The 18,369-nt window shown below is 43.2% G+C and overlaps 1 protein-coding gene and 1 long non-coding RNA gene across 2 annotated transcripts in view; both read right to left on the bottom strand.

The window, feature by feature from the left end:
* LOC123110936 (E3 ubiquitin-protein ligase RGLG2) overlaps nucleotides 1–11,742 on the bottom strand; it is a 54,001-nt gene extending 42,259 nt beyond the window's left edge. The window contains exons 1-4 of the mRNA XM_044531581.1: nucleotides 11,046–11,742; nucleotides 10,158–10,571; nucleotides 9,385–9,831; nucleotides 8,224–8,356 (exon numbers count right to left, since the gene is read on the bottom strand). The gene's annotated coding sequence lies outside the window, so the exon portion shown is untranslated. The remainder of the gene's footprint in view (nucleotides 1–8,223; nucleotides 8,357–9,384; nucleotides 9,832–10,157; nucleotides 10,572–11,045) is intronic.
* A 2,773-nt stretch (nucleotides 11,743–14,515) lies between these two features.
* Nucleotides 14,516–17,745, bottom strand: LOC123110935 (uncharacterized). The gene is made up of 5 exons (XR_006453848.1): nucleotides 17,103–17,745; nucleotides 16,601–16,642; nucleotides 15,819–15,918; nucleotides 14,844–15,443; nucleotides 14,516–14,770 (listed from the first exon to the last, which is right to left on the bottom strand). It is a non-coding gene; the product is annotated as an uncharacterized lncRNA (long non-coding RNA).
* Nucleotides 17,746–18,369: the final 624 nt, after the last annotated feature.

The raw sequence follows: 18,369 nt of genomic DNA, 5'->3' as shown, positions 1-18,369 counted from the left end.
AGGTGACTGGCGGGTGTCTGTCTCTGTCACTTTAGTTGAACCGAGTGTGGCTACGCCCGGTCCTTGCGAAGGTTAAAACAGCACTAACTTGATGAACTATCGTTGTGGTTTTGATGCGTAGGTAAGAACGGTTCTTGCTCAGCCCGTAGCAGCCACGTAAAATTTGCAACAACAAAGTAGAGGACGTCTAACTTGTTTTTGCAGGGCATGTTGTGATGTGATATGGTCAAGACGTGATGCTATATTTTATTGTATGAGATGATCATGTTTTATAACCGAAGTTATCGGCAACTGGCAGGAGCCATATGGTTGTCGCTTTATTGTATGAAATGCAAACGCCCTGTAATTGCTTTACTTTATCAATAAGCGGTAGCGATAGTCGTAGAAGCAATAGATGGCGTAACGACAACGATGCTACGATGGAGATCAAGGTGTCGCGCTGGTGACGATGGTGATCACGACGGTGCTTCGGAGATGGAGATCACAAGCACAAGATGATGATGGCCATATCATATCACTTATATTGATTGCATGTGATGTTTATCCTTTATGCATCTTATCTTGCTTTGATTGACAGTAGCATTTTAAGATGATCTCTCACTAAATTATCAAGAAGTGTTCTCCCTGAGTATGCACCGTTGTGAAAGTTCTTCGTGCTGAGACATCACGTGATGATCGGGTGTGATAGGCTCTACGTTCAAATACAACGGGTGCAAAACAGTTGCACACGCGGAATACTTAGGTTAAACTTAACGAGCCTAGCATATGCAGATATGGCCTCGGAACACTGAGACCGAAAGGTCGAGCGTGAATCATATAGTAGATATGATCAACATAGTGATGTTCACCATTGAAACTACTCCATCTCACGTGATGATCGGATATGGTTTAGTTGATTTGGATCACGTGATCACTTAGATGACTAGAGAGATGTCTATCTAAGTGGGAGTTCTTAAATAATATGATTAATTGAACTTAAATTTATCATGAACTTAGTATCTGATAGTATTTTGCTTGTCTATGTTTGTTGTAGATAGATGGCTCGTGTTATTGTTCCGTGAATTTTAATGCGTTCCTTGAGAAAGCTAAGTTGAAAGATGATGGTAGCAACTACACGGACTGGATCCGTAACTTGAGGATTATCCTCATTGCTGCACAGAAGAATTACGTCCTGGAAGCACCGCTGGGTGCCAGGCCTGCTGCAGATGCAACTGACGACGTTAAGAACGTCTGGCAAAGCAAAGCTGATGACTACTCGATAGTTCAATGTGCCATGCTTTACGGCTTAGAACCGGGTCTTCAACGACGTTTTGAACGTCATGGAGCATATGAGATGTTCCACGAGTTGAAGTTAATATTTCAAGCAAATGCCCGGATTGAGAAATATAAAGTCTCCAATAAGTTCTATAGCTGTAAGATGGAGGAGAATAGTTCTGTCAATGAACACATACTCAAAATGTCTGGATATAATAATCACTTGATTCAATTGGGAGTTAATCTTCCTGATGATAGTGTCATTGACAGAATTCTTCAATCACTGCCACCAAGCTACAAGAGCTTCATGATGAATTATAATATGCAAGGGATGGACAAGACTATTCCCGAGCTCTTCGCAATGCTAAAGGCTGCGGAGGTAGAAATCAAGAAGGAGCATCAAGTGTTGATGGTCAATAAGACCACCAGTTTCAAGAAAAGGGCAAAGGGAAAAAGAAGAGGAACTTCAAGAAGAACAGCAAATAAGTTGCTGCTCAAGAGAAGAAACCCAAGTCTGGACCTAAGCCTGAGACTGAGTGCTTCTATTGCAAGCAGACTGGACACTGGAAGCGGAACTGCCCTAAGTATTTGGCGGATAAGAAGGATGGCAAAGTGAACAAAAGTATATGTGATATACATGTTATTGATGTGTACCTTACTAATGCTCGCAGTAGCACCTGGGTATTTGATACTGGTTCTGTTGCTAATATTTGCAACTCGAAACATGGACTACGGAGTAAGCAAAGATTGGCTAAGGACGAGGTGACGATGCGCATGGGGAATGGTTCCAAAGTCGATGTGATCGTGGTCGACACGCTACCTCTACATCTACCATCGGGATTAGTTTTAGACCTAAATAATTGTTATTTGGTGCCAGCGTTGAGCATGAACATTATATCTAGATCTTGTTTGATGCGAGACGGTTATTCATTTAAATCAAAGAATAATGGTTGTTCTATTTATATGAGTAATATCTTTTATGGTCATGCACCCTTGAAGAGTGGTCTATTTTTATTGAATCTCGATAGTAGTGATACATATATTCATAATGTTGAAGCCAAAAGATGCGGAGTTGATAATGATAGTGCAACTTATTTGTGGCACTGCCGTTTAGGTCATATCGGTGTAAAGCGCATGAAGAAACTCCATACTGATGGACTTCTAGAATCACTTGATTATGAATCACTTGGTACTTGCGAACCGTGCCTCATGGGCAAGATGACTAAAACACCGTTCTCCAGAACTATGGAGCGAGCAACTGATTTGTTAGAAATCATACATACTGATGTATGTGGTCCAATGAATATTGAGGCTCACAGTGGGTATCGTTATTTTCTCACCTTCACTGATGATTTGAGCAAATATGGGTATATCTACTTGATGAAACACAAGTCTGAAACAATTGAAAAGTTCAAAGAATTTCAGAGTGAAGTGAAAAATCATCGTAACAAGAAAATAAAATTTCTACGATCTCATCGTGGAGGAGAATATTTGAGTTACGAGTTTGATTTACATTTGAAGCACTGCGGAATAGTTTCGCAACTCACGCCACCCGGAATACCACAACGAAATGGTGTGTCCGAACGTCGTAATCGTATTTTACTAGATATGGTGCAATCTATGATGTCTCTTACTGATTTACCGCTATCGTTTTGGGGTTATGCTTTAGAGACGGCCGCATTCACGTTAAATTCGGTACCATCAAAATCCGTTAAGACGACGCCTTATGAACTATGGTTTGGCAAGAAACCAAAGTTGTTGTTTCTTAAAGTTTGGGGTTGCGATGCTTATGTGAAGAAACTTCAACCAGATAAGCTCGAACCCAAATCGGAAAAATGTGTCTTCATAGGATACCCAAAAGAGACTATTGGATACACCACCTATCACAGATCTGAGGGCAAGATTTTTGTTGCTAAATTCGGATCCTTTCTAGAGAAGGAGTTTCTCTCGAAAGAAGTGAGTGGGAGGAAAGTAGAACTTGATGAGGTAACTGTACCTGCTCCCTTGTTGAAAAGTAGTTCATCACAAGAACCGGTTCCTGTGAGAACTACACCAATCAGTGAGGAAGCTAATAATATTGATCATGAAACTTCAGATGAAGTTACTACCGAACCTCGTAGGTATATCAGAATAAGATTTGCACCAAAGTGGTACGGTAATCCTATTCTAGAAGTCATGTTACTTGACCATGCCGAACCTACGAACTATGAGGAAGCGATGATGAGCCCAGATTTCGCAAAATGACTTGAAGCCATGAAATCTGAGATGGGATCCATGTATGAGAACAAAGTATGGACTTTGGTTGACTTGCCCGATGATCGGCAAGCCATCGAAAATAAATGGATCTTCAAGAATAAGACGGACGCTGATGGTAATGTAACTGTCTACAAAGCTCGACTTGTTGCGAAAAGTTTTCGACAAGTTCAAGGAGTTGACTACGTTGAGACTTTCTCACCCGCAGCGATGCTTAAGTCTGTCCGAATCATGTTAGCAATTGCCGCATTTTATGATTATGAAATTTGGCAAATGGATGTCAAAACTGCATTCCCGAATGGATTTCTGAATGAAGAGTTGTATATGATGCAGCCGGAAGGTTTTGTCAATCCAAAAGGTGCTAACAAAGTGTGCAAGCTCCAGCGATCCATTTATGGACTAGTGCAAGCATCTCGGAGTTGGAATAAACGCTTTGATAGTGTGATCAAAGCATATGGTTTTATACAGACTTTTGGAGAAGTCTGTATTTACAAGAAAGTAAGTGGGAGCTCTGTAGCATTTCTGATATTATATGTGGATGACATATTGTTAATTGGAAATGATATAGAATTTCTGGATAGCATAAAGAAATATTTGAATTTAAAAAAATCGATGAAAGACCTCGGTGAAGCTACTTACATATTGGGCATCAAGATCTATAGAGATAGATCAAGACGCTTAATTGGACTTTCACAAAGTACATACCTTGATAAAGTTTTGAAAAAGTTCAGAATGGATCATGCAAAGAAAGGGTTCTTGCCTGTATTACAAGGTGTGAAGTTGAGTCAGACTCAATGCCCGACCACAGCAAAAGATAGAGAGAAAATGAAATATGTTCCCTATGCTTCAGCCATAGGCTCTATCATATATGCAATACTGTGTATCAGACCTGACGTATGCTTAGCAATAAGCTTGGCAGGTAGGTACTAAAGTAACCCAGGAGTGGATCACCGGACAGCGGTCAAGAATATCCTAAAATACCTAAAAAGGACTAAGGATATGTTTCTCGTTTATGGAGGTGACAAAGAGCTAGTCGTCAATGGTTACCTCGATGCAAGCTTTGACACTGATCCGGACGATTCTAAATCGCAAACCAAATACATGTTTATATTGAACGGTGAAGTTGTCAGTTGGTGCAGTTCTAAACAAAGCGTCGTGGCGGAATCTACATGCGAAGCGAAGTACATAGCTACTTCGGAAGCAGCAAATAAAGGAGTCTGGATGAAAGAGTTCATTTCCGATCTAGGTGTCATACCTAGTGCATCGGGACCAATGAAGATCTTCTGTGATAATACTGGTGCAATTGCCTTGGCAAAGGAATCCAGATTTCACAAGAGGACCAAGCACATCAAGAGACGCTTCAATTCCATCCGGGACCAAGTCCAGGTGGGAGACATAGAGATTTGCAAGATACATACGGATCTGAATGTTGCAGACACGTTGACTAAGCCTCTTCCATGAGCAAAACATGATCAGCACCAAGACTCCATGGGTGTTAAAATCATTAATGTGTAATCTAGATTATTGACTCTAGTGCAAGTGGGAGACTGAAGAAAATATGCCCTAAAGGCAATAATAAAGTTATTATTTATTTCCTCATATCATGATAAATGTTTATTATTCATGCTATAATTGTATTAACCGGAAACATGATACATGTGTGAATATATAGACAAACTTAATATCACTAGTATGCCTCTACTTGACTAGCTCATTAATAAAATATGGTTATGTTTCCTAACCATAGACATGTGTTGTCATTTGATTAACGGGATCACATCATTAGGAGAATGATGTGATTGACTTGACCCATTCCGTTAGCTTAGCACTTGATCATTTAGTATATTGCTATTGCTTTCTTCATGACTTATACAAGTTCCTATAACTATGAGATTATGCAACTCCCATTTATCGGAGGAACACTTTGTGTGCTACCAAACGTCACATCATAAATGGGTGATTATAAAGAAGCTTTACAGGTGTCTCCAAAGGTACATGTTGAGTTGGCGTATTTCGAGATTCGGTTTTGTCACTCCGATCGTCGGAGAGGTATCTATAGGCCCTCTCGGTAATGCACATCACTATAAGCCTTGCAAGCAATGTAGCTAATGAGTTAGTTACGGAATGATGTATTACGTAACGAGTAAAGAGACTTGCCAGTAACGAAATTAAACTAGGTATTGGATACCAACGATCGAATCTCAGGCAAGTAACATACCGATGACAAAGGGAACAACATATGTTGTTATGCGGTTTGACCGATAAAGATCTTCGTAGAATATGTAGGAGCCAATATGAGCATCCAGGTTCCGCTATTGGTTATTGACTGAAAACTGTTCTAAGTCATGTCTACATAGTTCTCGAACCTGTAGGGTCCGCGCGCTTAAGGTTTCGATGACAGTTATATTATGAGTTTATGAGTTTTGATGTACTGAAGTTTGTTCAGAGTCCCGGATGTGATCACGGACATGACGAGGAGTCTCGAAATGGTCGAGACATAAAGTTTGATATATTGGACGACTATATTCAGACACCGGAATAGTTCCGGGGGTTATCGGATATATATCGGAGTACCGGGGGTTATCGGACCCCCCCCCCCCCCCGGGAAGCTATTGGGCCTTATGGGCCTTAGTGGAAAGGAGGGAGGGAGGCCAGGAGGTGGCGCGCGGCCCCCCTTGCCCCAATCCGAATTGAGAAAGGGAAGGGGACGGTGACCCCCTTCTCCTTCCTTCTCCACCTCCTCCTTCCCCTTTCTCCTACTTGGAATAGGAAAGGGGGGGGGGGGCAAACCTACTTGGAGTAGGATTGCCCCCCTAGGGTGCGCCTCTCCCCTTGGCCGGCCCTCTCCTCCTCCCCCTTTATATACGGAGGAGAGGGCACCCCATAAACACAACAACAATTGACCATTGATCTCTTAGCCATGTGCGGTGCCCCTCCACCATAGTTCTCCTCGATAATATTGTAGCGGTGCTTAGGCAAAGCCCTGCGACGGTAGAACATCAAGATCGTCACCACGCCGTCGTGCTGACGAAACTCTTCCCCAACATTCTGCTGGATCGGAGTATGGGGAACATCATCGAGCTAAACGTGTGCAAGAACTCGGAGGTGCCGTAGTTTCGGTGCTTGATCGGTTGGGCCGTGAAGACGTACGACTACATCAACCGCGTTGTGCTAACGCTTCTGCTTTCGGTCTACGAGGGTACATGGACAACACTCTCCTCTCTCGTTGCTATGCATCACCATGATCTTGCGTGTGCGTAGGATTTTTTTTGAAATTACTATGTTTCCCAACAGGCGTGTCCCCACATTCCCGGCTACGCCTTCTCAAGTACTCCCAAGAAGATAACGGCAATAACAGACTGTGCCGACATTATAAACTTAATATTAGTAATTATTGGACATACATTTAACTTGCACATGAACTATGTAAAATCCAAAATTACTAATGCCAGCTTAATAAAATGACTCCGCGGTGTCGTACATGACAAACCAAAGATCATGCTTGGTACTATCTCAGGTAGCAACAAATAAGCTAAAAGAAGGGAAACTTAATAAAGGTGTTGAATCACATATAATTCATGTTGCCCTTGATAATGGATAAATCTACTCTTCCTAAATTAAACAATAGTGAAATTCCAGTAGCCTAAAGGCATGATTTGCACATATAGGATATAAGATCATATGATCAAGAACAGTAGCCATGTTTGATATAACAAACCTAGAACCTGCACTTCATATGTTAACCATTGTAGCTTCATCTAATAAAATTAGAACAATAACAGATCTTATGATCAAGAATGGTAGCCCTGTTCGATGGAAGGCAATCTATTCATGTGAAGAAGACATGGAGAAATAGCAACATGGATGCTACCCAACACGAGGCACTACTTTTTGATATAGCAGCACTGATTATAACGAACATGATTTATGAAATGAACAAAAGCTATTTCCCCCTAAAAAATAACTCTCACATTATTTTTAAGAGAAAAGCCTAAGAGTTATAAATTTAAAAAGTAGAACCATCGAAATTATTGATTTATAAACTGTCATATGCATCCAGTCAAGTACTTTAAGAGAAAGGCAAATAGCAAGAAACCAAAGCAGACCCCCGCCTTCTAAACAAGAGCTGGTCAGTAACTTCAGTGGTAGCAGATCATTGTTTGAGCAATATGACAAAAGCACTTACATGTGCCTAATCATCAAGCACATACATGATTAAAATATATAGTTGGATCATCAGATTTACTAAAAACTGGTTAGTACATCACATTTTTACCAATGTATAAATGAAAAAGACATGCAGGTTTTGTTTGGGGGTTTGAGATAGAATCAAGATTGAGTAGTACAGAGAAAAAAAAATCAGACTTTAGCGTAATATTACACAGGAGAAACACGAGACATTTATCATATGAACTGAAACATATTGCGAGCATTTTATTTTCCTTTAGACGTCGATTCTCCATACTTCATCTCTCCAAACAAAAGTCCAATTTTAAGCCTGATATACCGTAAATTCATCATGTGATAGTGCAACTTATAAATCGTATGACTCATGTGATAGGGAAGCATTCATACACCCAAAAAACTAATTTAACATATGTGTGCTAAGAGCTATACTGTTTGTCGATATCTTTAAAACATTTTCAACAATGGGGCGTCCTGTTATATACCCCTCAACAAGTAAAAATAAGCAAATTAGGCGTCGAGACATCATACCTTCAGGAGCTGGGCAATGGAAACCTAATGGTGAAAGTACTCCATACGCGACCTTGTCGTCCGAAACTCATATAATACTTCTATCAAATTGTCAATCATTTCTCTGTAATGTTCCACATTCAATGTCTTGTCACTAATAAGTAAATAGACATTCGTCAGACTACTTCAATCAGATTAGGGAATCAACTAATAACTACCGACTATCAACTAATAAATTCACTCCCTCAAGCCAGAGAAGAAACATAAAAGAAACAGGTGAGCCTCCTTGACAATCGTGGCAGCAACCACCAAACCCTTATAGGATCGATCAGATTGTTTATTTCCCTAAGGGTTCAACAAAACCAGGGTGCTTTTATTTGAATGTTGAAATATAGTCAAACAATGGGAAAATATGCTAGCTAATCCAGACATACATTTCTATTGACATGAGACTCTTATCAATCTTTTTATGCAGCAACTATGTTGAACATTCTCTGAAACTTATGCAGCAACTATATTAAACATTCTCTAAAACTGATACAACTATCTAGAAATATTTTTTATGCAACTACTATATTTTCCATTCTCTAGCGCGAACCACTTCATAGAAATTCCTTCAGAATGCCTCTAACTATCATGTGTATACCAATTGGTTCTTTCTATACCCAGCATTGTGCGGCTAGCCATCTCCTTGATGCACACTTGACTAAACCAAACACCTTAAACCTAAGATTATGAGTCATCATTATTAGGTCATGCATGCATATCTAAACTGAACTGACAAGTTATCCCATCGTCTACTAACCAAGCAACACCACAACGGCTTAATCTCCCAAGGGCAAAAATATGCAGTCCAGAGCACACAAATGAACAATATGGCAGTAACCCTATACAATTTGCTATTTCCCCAGCGTAATGATCACCCTCCTACTGCAAGCCTTTATCTACAACTCTAAATTCCCTGGCAAGTGGCAACACTAAGAACAAACCAGTTTCTAGCAGCACCAAGATGAAACAAAAGATAAGGATGTTTACTGATTGCATAGGCATTTCATTGAACATCTTGCAAGCAAGCAAGGGAAAAGTCACCCCACCTTTCAAGGCAAGAAACTGTAGGAATGGGAATGCAAACCCAACAATAAACTCATTGTTGAATTATGGAAGAGTATCAATGGAAAATACCTTTTTCGCCAGTTTGTCAGTGACTTTTGTACCAACGCCTTTTCCATTCACTGGCCTCTCATCCTAATACCTCAGATATACCTGCATTCAATTAAATAAAAGAGCAATGGCATCTGATGGTTACACAGGGAACTAAAAAACAAAGTAAACAAGGATAAATCCATACAAAATAATGATGAAAGAACTCATCTACGGTGTCTTTCAAGGAAACTTTGAAATGATTTGTAACAAGCTGTATTGTGTCCCCTTTCTTCCAGCCATTGCAACGGCATGAATAGCAAGCCGGAAAGGAACCAGAAAAGGAAGGAATCGAGGGCATAAATCAACCCCAAATTAGACCACCCAGCAGAGAAATCCACCATTGTTTTCACCACAAAATCAGAGCAGGCAACGCCTTTTCCATCCACTGGCCTCTCATCCTAATACCTCAGATATACCTGCATTCAACTAAATAAAAGAGCAATGGCATCTGATGGTTACACAGGGAACTAAAAAACAAAGTAAACAAGGATAAATCCATACAAAATAATGATGAAAGAACTCTTCTATGGTGTCTTTCAAGGAAATTTTGAAATGATTTGTAACAAGCTATATTGTGTCCCCTTTCTTCCAGCCATTGCAACGACATGAATAGCAAGCCGGAAAGGAACCAGAAAAGGAAGGAATCGAGGGCATAAATCAACCCCACATTAGACCACCCAGCAGAGAAATCCACCATTGTTTTCACCACAAAATCAGACCAGGCAAGAGGGGAAATCGACAGGAGAACAAACCACAAGAACGTTGGCTTCTTCCCTGCGTTGTTTGCCTCTTCCTCAGCGTGGACCACTTCACCGGATCCATGGCACTGTCCGGGCCGGGGCTGGAGCTGACGACCATTGAGGCAAACCTGAACCACCAGCAGCTCCTTGCTGCTGCTGGTCCGATTTGGCGCATGACCGCTGCCTTCCACTCCTCGCAGTGCCCCTAACCGCTGACTCTGCCCGCATCCGTCGCTCCACCAACCCATGTTGGTTCTGCCCGGATGCGCCACACCCTCCATGGCCTTCCACCACCGCCCGATCCGGCTGCTGCCATGGGGCCTAAGCGATCGGAGGTTTCCGGCCTAGCTGATCCAACCCCACTGATGGTTTCTTGGACAATGCCAGATACTGATGCCTCCGTCAATCAAATCCCTAGGAATTTTCCTGCAGACAACAACACACAAAAACATATCTCAGAACACGGCACCACTTAGTAGAAATCCTAAAACTGCACTGGACAATGCTAGCAAAAAAGTCACACCCCACCGACCATCATTACAACATAATGTAAATTTTGCATTTTCAGTGTTACGATCGTTCATACATATATCTTCTATAGTGCAGTTTTCCAGAAATAGATCGAGTTAATCATTCTGCTCTACAAAAAGACCTAAATCGCTACTGCCGAGTATCCATGCTCGAACTAAAAACATAATCCCCGAATATAGATAGTAATCTGACGAAACCAAAACATCGCATTCACCAAATATGGAGATCTGAATATCGAGAGGGAGGCGGATGGTACCTGTAAAACTCGAGGAATTCGAGCTTCCTCGAGTAGATCATGGCTAAACACATACAACATAGACGCAGCAAGTAGGGCAGGAGGACCAGGGAGAGCAGGGATTCGAAGCATACCTTGCTGAGGACGAGATTCCTGGCGGCAAAAGTGGAGCTGACTCGCGGCGGCGACGGAGGTGACCCGAGGCAGCGGCCAGGGAGACTCCACGCGGCGGCTAGCAAATCCAGGTGACAGCGGCGGCGAGGTCATCGGGTGCCCTCGATCCAATCCGCTGCCCTGCTCTTGTTTGAGCTCCATTGCGGCGTATCCCCGACGTGTCGACGGCGTCCCTGACGGCACGTCAATGGCGCGGGTTTTGAGAGGAGGGAGCGGGGAGGAGACGAGGCGGAGGGGGTGCGGGCTCGAGGGTGGCGACGTGGGAGAGGAGGGAGCACAGAGGAGACAAGGCGGAGGGGGCACGGGCTTGACGAGGAGGCTTGGCGGCTAGGGTTTTGACCCTTTCGCACGTTCCACATGATGAGCACGGCGAGCGGGCGGAGGGGATTAGCGATGAAGACCCGACCATCCATGCGGGAGGCCCCCTATCCGAGGACGAGGGCGAGGGGCGCCAGCGAGGAGGAAGAAGGAGGAGAAAGGATGTGGCGGCCGGCGGCTATCCAGATGAGCAGGAAGGAGGTAGGGGCTGCGGCGCCTATGGCGTCGAGCAAGGGAGGAAGGAGAGGTGTGGCGGCTAGGTTGGGGCAGAGCGAGGGAGGAAGATGAGGTGTGGTGGCTAGGGTTGGTGCGGGTGTGGGCTCTGGTGTGCGACGAGTATTGGGAGCGGAGCGCGCGGGAGGATTGGGCGAAAGCCTTTTTCACGCGAGATCAATCAACCCAGCATAAACATGCGGCGCGAGCCCACCAGTCATTGGACAGCCAGAAGAACCACGAGGTGAAATCAGATTTGACAGCAGGTAAAGATCATGCGGCTCAGACACTCTAGATGACCAGATCCAACGGCTAACGAAGCTTGCAATCGGGGGAGCCTTGTGGATGCGAGTTGGCTAGCCTCATTATTGGTTTAAATAATGGTTGATAAGATGATCTTATCTTAAGTTTGCACGTATTTTAGAGAGGACAAAAAAAGATGTCTACAATGGGTCATTTCTTAGCCTTATCTTCAATAATTAGTTATTCCTAAAAATGTGGTGAGACATATTGTGCTAAGAGATCAGCTCTTGTCTTCTCTTAAATAAGAGAAGACAAGTCTTTTCTTATGAGTTCTCTCTCCTTCACCTCATTTCTTATCCTACGTGGCACTACTAAGATAACACCATTGTACATGCCCTAATCTGTTTGGATAGAACGAATTGCGTGGCCCAACGCGCGACCTCAAACGGACAAATGTCCGATTTTTGTCCGTTTTTGACCCATTCCCGGCCCAACTTTGCGTCGTGTTTGGGGTGAAACGGACATCGCGCGGACGGGCTGGACACACGCCCTTGTCCTTCCCGTGGTCCGCCTGTCGAGGACATTAGCACTCCATTCGTCTCCAACCCCTTCACCCGCTCTCCCCCCACCCCGCCGTCGGCACCGCCACTATACTCCATCCGCCTCCTCACTGCTCACCCTCCAGCCGTCCATACCAAACCACGTCTCGACATGGTCGCCGCCACGCCTGCGCTTTCGTAAGATTTTGGCCGTCGGTTGGAGGAGTTTTGGCCGTCATCGTCGTAGTCAATGCCAAAGGGGATACGACAGTCAACGACGGCTAGGGACCACGGCATCTTCCGTCGGGTGCTTGAGAGCGGCATGTAGCCGGCCGCCAACCACCCCTGCTGCATCGAGGTGATCATCGCGGCCTCCTAGCCACCACGACCGCAAGGTGTTTGACACTTTGCCCACAAAGGTATGGACAGTGGAGATGATTTTTTCTTCAACCACTTCATTTATTCATCGGATGATTCATCCTCGGATGACGAAGATCTTGTGGTGGCTGCACTGGTCGTTCAAGACCACATTCAACTGCAACTTCCTCAGTACAGAGGGTCAGTTCCTGGTCGTGCTCCCAACCTAAACCTCAACAAAGAGAGAGAGAGGCCACGCCCTACTCTATGATGATTACTTTGTGAATACCCTGCTCTTCAAACCGGATAAATTCCGTCGTCGTTTTCGTATGGCAAGGCATGTGTTCAATCATATCCGAGAGGGAGTGGTTGCTCATGACCCATACTTCGAGTGCGAAATGGATGCCCTTGTCAAGCTTGGATTCTCCTCTTATCAGAAATGCACTGCAGCCATCCGCATGCTTGCATATGGAATTCCAGGCGATCTGGTGGATGAATACGTGCGCATGAGTGAGTCCACATGTCTGCAGTCACTGTACAACTTCTGCAAGGCCATGGTGCCAGTGTTTGGTCTTGAGTACTTGAGGCAACCAAATGCCGCTGATACAGAAAGGTTGTTGGCGATCAACACTGATAGAGGCTTTTCAGGCATGCTTGGCAGCATAGATTATATGCACTGTGAGTGGAAGAACTGTCCTTTTGCTTGGTAGGGCCAGTACAAGGGGCATGTTAAAGCATGCACTGTCATATTAGAAGCGGTGGCTTCACAAGATCTTTAGATATGGCATTCTTTTTTCGGCATGGCGGGTTCTCACAGTGATATCAACATGCTGCAGTGTTCTCCAGTCTTCGCAAGGCTTGCAGAAGGCCACTCCCCACCAGTCAACTTTGAGATCAATGGCCACTGATATGTCCATTTTTGCATCATGTTTTCTTATTGTTATTTATAATGTTTTTATGCATAGCAATGCTTTTTGGAGTAATTCTAATACCTTTTCTCTCATAATATGCAAGGTTCACACAAAGAGGGAGAATTCCAGCAACTGGAAATCTGGACCTGAAAAAGCTATGGCAGGCTACCTATTCTGCACAACTCCAAATTAATTGAAACTTCACGAGAAATTTTTATGGAATAAATAAGAATTATTGGAGCAAATAACTACCAAAGGGGGCCCACCAGATGGGCACAACCCACCTGGGTGCGCTAGGGAGCCCAGGGGCGTCCTGGTGGGTTGTGCCCTCCTCGGCCCACCTATGGTGCCCATCTTCTGGTATATAAGTCATTTTGACCTAGAAAAAATCAGGAGAGGACTTTCGGGACGAAGCGCCGCTGTCTCAAGGCGGAACTTGGGCAGGAGCACTTTTGCCCTCCGGCGGAGCGATTCCGCCGGGGGAACTTCCGTCCTGAAGGGGGAAATCATCGTCATTGTCATCACCAACAACTCTTCCATCTTGGGGAGGACAATCTCCATTAATATCTTCAACAACACCATCTCCTCTCAAACCCTAGTTCATCTCTTATGTCCAATCTTTGTTCCAGAACTATAGATTGGTACTTGTGGGTGACTAGTAGTGTTGATTACATCTTGTAGTTGATTACTATATGGTTTATTTGGTGAAAAATTATATGTTCAAATCCATTATTCTGTTTAATACCCCTCTGATCATGAGAATGATTATCATTTGTGAGTAGTTACTTTTGTTCTTGAGGTCACAGGAGAAATCTTGTTGCAACTAATCACTAGATCATCGATGACGCGCGTTGCTGCGTCCGTCTATTTTGATGTAGAACGGTAAGAATTTATGTAAATAAACATATTATAGTTAAGTTGCATGTTGTCTAGTGATAGAAAAAGGGAATTTTTTAAAGAAAATGGAAATATTGAGAAACTTCAAATATTTGAAATTACATTTCCTCGATATAGAGTGGGTCACATATGCTGAAAGCTTTAGCTATAGGATCACATATATTGATGTGGTAGAGTGACACCAAATCATCGTTGAGTATAGAATTGCTGAAAAGCAATGGAGCGTAGGGAACAATTCAATAAAATATCCCATATGAAGAAAAACAATCTAATAGCTTACTTTCATCTTTGATCTTCCTCCTGATGGACCTGTGTGGAGAAGCCATCGAGGAAGGTGGATACCTTTGCACCGCACAACTACGACCACCAATGGAGGAGGTACGATGGGAAGAAGATAAACAACTGTAACTTTCCCAGGTTAGCAACCCTTTGGTCTCCTCATTAGGTGGTCTGCATATGTTCCAGAAAACTATTAGTATCACCTTGTATTATAAATTTATAATCCATATTGGCATACCAGAAGTCTAAACGTCTTTAAAACACCTCCCTCTAATGATCCTTTGGTGGTCTTTCATTCTTCCCGTCCAAATCTACCGTAAGGCATGCGTAGTGTAACAAATATACTATGATATGAACAAGTTGGAGGGAAGGTTGTGCATCAAAACGTAGGAAAGATCTGCATTCCTCTGTTATCACTTTCATTATTGTTGTCCTTGTGCTCAGGTTCCTTGTTACTGCTAGTGTTTACTATTATTACTGGAGACTGATAGGTTAGTGTATTACAATTTGACCAAGGACAGGTGAATGTAGTTAGTTGTAGCCTTGAGTAATTACATTGCCGCCATCTGCAGGAGCATCAAAGCTTCATGTTGGATATAGCCTGACAGCCATGAACAGTGCAATCATACATTAGGTAAATAAACTGGACATAGATCAACAATGTTTATGGGGATACCAAAGGAGTTTACATAATTCTATAGAGGGTAACCGTTGACAGAAGGGAAGTCATAAGTAAAAATTATGTATGCATATCGATATAGCAATCATTTCACTCAAAATAAAATTCACATATTTTTAGAATGCCAAATTATGGGTAATTCTCATTAATTTGTCAATAGGAATAGCCTTAGCCTTCAGCAACATCTTAAATTCATGCAAAAGGAGAAAGCTCAAAGATAACCTTGAGTCACAGCAAAAGCTTAAAATCTAAGGCAACAGGTTAATCAGCACACACCATGAGCTAATTAGCACGTACCTAGCAGCTTCTAAACCTCTCAGACGACCAAAAATTTAATCCCAAGCAAAAACATGAGTTTCCAAAGCCTGCTCCCTCTCCACCATTCTGCAGTAGGGGCCTGAAACAGATCTGTAGCGGATGGGGAACACCAAACACTGACTAGGAAGATAAAATATTCCTTCTCAAAACAATGCAGAAATTCTTATATTTTCATAGTTGACAACATATTTTGTTTCTACTGTAGAAAAACTGGGGTGTTCATACAGATACCACATAACCAATTCACATCAATAAAATTTATGGGGGAATTTCATGTGGCCATTCAATAAAGTAAAACTAAAATACATAAAGTTAACAGTTAACAACCCCCTTTAGCATGTACTAATATCTTAGCATAGCTATGACACGAATCATTCAAGTTGATCAAAACAAACTTAGCTATGAGTGAATCCAAGACTTAAATTTCTTATTGTGTACTTCTAATGTAGACGTCCGAGAAACCTGCTTCAACAATATCGTTCATAGGTACATTTTAGTTGCAAATTTAGTCAAGAATTGCAAACTCAGTCTTCCATCTGAGGGTCACCAAAAATTCTTACTACCTAGCTCAGTTTCATAGCTAGGTAAGAACAGAGGTATATAATCCCTGTAGGAAGTGAGAGCCACCAATCTTGTATTCTAATTGAGATAGCTCCGTCACAAAAATTCATGTAGAAGTCATGTTACATCATTCAGCTCATAATATAAGTTTTTAAATATGACAAGGCCATGGTTTGATAGAGAAGAGGTTCAGATGTTACCTTTATACAACTCCTTAGCTTAAATACCATCCAAGCTGGCTGCTGGAATGACCAGGATTGAAAGGCGCGTTATTATCAATCAACGGTGCAATTTGAACAAAATGGGGAATGCAAGGAACAGAACAATGGCAGGAGAGAACAGATAGATAAAAGAAGAAGAATACTTTTTGATAGCACAAACACTCGATGAGTGGCTACGTTTTTTTTGCACATTTTACTGTTCTGTTGTAAGTAACCTGTGGCATATAGTAGTAAACAGTTCTATGGGATGAATGACATAGACATATATTCTAAGCTTAGTCAACCTTGATCACGCACTAAACTCAGTAAATATTGATTGGACGCGTGTGCAAATACATGCCCTATTTCCTTGTCCACTCACAAAGCCCACCTCTTAATTTCCCATTCTAAGCACCAATGCAAGTTGCAGTAGACAAAAAATCAACGCCCCGAAAGACACAACAAACATGCCGGAAATGCTACGTTAACCCTGCCATCTCACCTCAAAGCAGCAGATAAACGGTGCGACCCACAGCCGCGCACGCATAAATCACATGATCCGCATTGCCCCTGCAGACCAAAACCCGCAAAACAACAATTAATCATCATCCGAAGCAACAACAAAAGGGCGGAAACGGAAGCGATCAGAGCAACTGTAGGCGTATGTGTGGTCTGGATCTCGAGTCGTTGGTCCTTAAGGAAGGCGTCGCATGCCTGCAGCAGGCGGTCCCGTGGCCACTGCTGGGTGAGGAGCAGCTCGAGCAGCTGCCTCCAGAACTCGGAGGAGATCGGGTAGTCGCCGACGAGCGTGGCGAACATCTGCTCCGCCGCCCCCGGCAACGCGTGCCCGCCTCCCAGCCTCTGCGTCAACGGCGCATTGCCTATTGGATCTGAGAGGGTGCGTTGGAGTCGGCCGGGCCCCTAGGGTTTGATGCGGACGGGGATTGGGCGAAGGGAAAATTGAGTCAGGATGAAGCAAGGTTTTAAATGGACGCGAGCATGAAGACTTCGAGTGGGAGGGAGGGGTCGCCGGCGGCGGTGTCGTGGAGCAGGGGGCGCCGCTGCGTGATGAAAGGGAGAAGAAAGGTCAAGCAAGGTTGTTACATGCGTGTTGTGGGCTTCGTGCGGTCAAAAGCCCAATTAACCCGGGATCTCGGATTTTTCTACGCGAGCAGCGTCCCTTAGGACAGTTAGCCCATTACTTGCCTCAAAATTAAATCGGACGGCGGGGAAGGAGGGAACCCCGAGATCGGACGGCCAGAATCATCAGAGGCGTGAGAGGGCTGGGAAAGGGCACAGTTTTACTGTCCTTAATGTGAACTTGATATGTGTTCGATATTTTGATGATATGTATGTTGTGATTCCCTTAGTGGTGTCATGTGAACGTCGACTACATGACACTTCACTGTACTTGGGCCTAAGGGAATGCATTGCGGAGTAGTTATTAGATGATGGGTTGCGAGAGTGGCAGAAGCTTAAACCCTAGTTTATGCGCTATTCTGTAAGAGGCTGATTTGGATCCAAGAGTTTAATGCTATGGTTAGAATTATTCTTAGTACTTTTCTCATAGTTGCGGATGCTTGGGAGGGGGTTAATCATAAGTAGGAGGTTTGTTCAAGTAAGAACAACACCTAATGACCGGTCCACCCACATAACAAATTATCAAAGTAGCGAACACAAATCAAACCAACATGATGAAAGTGACTAGATGAAATTCCTGTGTACCCTCAAGAATGCTTTGCTTATCATAAGAGGCTGTTTTGGCATGT

The sequence above is a fragment of the Triticum aestivum genome, chromosome 5B (assembly GCF_018294505.1).
Source record: "Triticum aestivum cultivar Chinese Spring chromosome 5B, IWGSC CS RefSeq v2.1, whole genome shotgun sequence".
NCBI classification, from domain to species: Eukaryota; Viridiplantae; Streptophyta; class Magnoliopsida; order Poales; family Poaceae; genus Triticum; species Triticum aestivum.
This window is presented reverse-complemented; position numbering and strand designations above follow the sequence as displayed.